We start from the raw sequence: 1,923 nt of genomic DNA on the forward strand, positions 1-1,923 counted from the left end.
GGGTTTTAAAAGAGGGCCACCTGGTTGTGTTTGAGCAACATCACTTAAATTTCTTCACCCACAAATCTGCATAGCTTCTGAACAAGGAACAGTGGGAAATCCACTTTTTTTTGTGGCCCCTTTATTACTGTAAGGGTGTACAGTAAATCCTCACTTAACATCATTGGTAGGTTCTTGGAAACTGCAACTCTAAGCAAAATGACTCTAAGAAAACCAGTTTTTTTCTCATCAACATTATAATGAAATGAGGCTGAACAAAATGACATTATTGGAGCATCTGCTGTACATTACATTTTGCTTAAACTTGCAGTTTCCAAGAACCTATCAGCAATGTTAAGTGAGGACTTACTGTATTAACACATTTAATAAAAAAGGATCCCACTGGATTTAATCCAGTAACATTATATAAGCAATTACTTATACACACACAAGTACAATTAATTATACACACATAAATAAGTACAAGTTCCCAGATCTTGAGTTTGTGATGCCTGGAAGCACAATATACCTTTTGCAGGCATCACTCAGGCAGGTTTTCTATATTTAGTAATTATTAGATTATTAATTGGAAAAGTTAGACTGTTTGTAGCTAGTGCAGGAAAGCCATTAGCAATGATGTTTACAATATCAAGGATAGCTTTCTGCTCTTCTTTTAACATTTTAAGGTGACTCTCATTGAGAACACAGAGAGGTATTAGTGTTAATGGAGTTGTTTTCTGATTTTTTGCCATTAGCCCATAAACCCAACAATTGCTCTGGTTTTGTGCTAGGGCATTAACTTGAACTAAAGCTTGATTATGGTCCTATAGATTTTCCTGGAGAAAAAAGGAAAAGATTAGGATAGGAGGAAATGAGGAAAAAAGAAAAAGGCGTAAGTCTTTCATGATGGCAGAGAAGTTTTGCTCCATAATTTTGGAAAAGCTTTCCATGTCTAGTATGCCGTCTGCTTCTTGGGAGAAATTTCTCTTGTTGCCTTTACCTTAAATTTGCCAACCAGTATACAGTTCCAAGAATCTGAGTGGGCACTTTTGAGCTGTGACATAACATTCAAGGCCCTGAAGCTTCACTGCATTGTGGGTGGTGAGAAGAAATTTGTACGGTTCCTTCCAACAAGGTTCAAGGGCAGTCTTCCTCTGATGTCATTTCCAGATGACCCAATCTCCAGATTCTAGACTTTGAAAGGTTTGATTGTCCTCAGTTGATGGGTCAGTAACAATTGCTTTACCTGCTGAAAATACACTTTGGCATAATGCATTAAAGCCTTGCAATATTTAGTCATATGAGAGTTAAGGAGAGCAGGAGATGCATAAAGTTCTATTATTAGGGGTATGGGCCTTCTAGGGACTACTTTATAAGGGGTCAACTTATGTTTTCCAGTGGGAATGGATCTGATTGCCATTAAAGCTAATGGTAATATCTTTAGCCAAGGTAATCAATTCGACTCAGTTAACTTGGACAGTTTAAGTTTTAAGAAGTCATTTGTTCTTTCAACTTTTCCAGGAGGCTAAGTGATAGGGACAAGGGGAGTGTGTCTGTAACACCTTATTTAACTGCTTTATAACTTGCCCAGTAAAACAAGGTCTCCTATTGCTACAGACTTCTCCAGGGATGCCCTGTAGAGAAAACAGATTTTCTAATAATTTTTTAGCTACTGTCACAACATGACTTTCCTACATGGAAAAGCCTCTACCCAACCTGAAAACATACAGCTATGATAGGAACATACTCATACCCCACTGAGGGTGGCAACTGAATGAAGTCTATCTATAAATATCCAAATGGTCCATTGGGTGGTGGAAATATACCCCCTGAAGTTTTGATTGTTTTCTCAGGACTATGAGTTTGATAAACCAAACATTGGTTATAAACCAATGTTTTAGCAATTTGAGAATAGTCACTCCACCCGTACTTTTTAATAATTTG

The sequence above is a fragment of the Colobus angolensis genome, unplaced genomic scaffold (genome assembly GCF_000951035.1).
Source record: "Colobus angolensis palliatus isolate OR3802 unplaced genomic scaffold, Cang.pa_1.0 Scaffold112, whole genome shotgun sequence".
In the NCBI taxonomy this organism is placed as follows: domain Eukaryota; kingdom Metazoa; phylum Chordata; class Mammalia; order Primates; family Cercopithecidae; genus Colobus; species Colobus angolensis.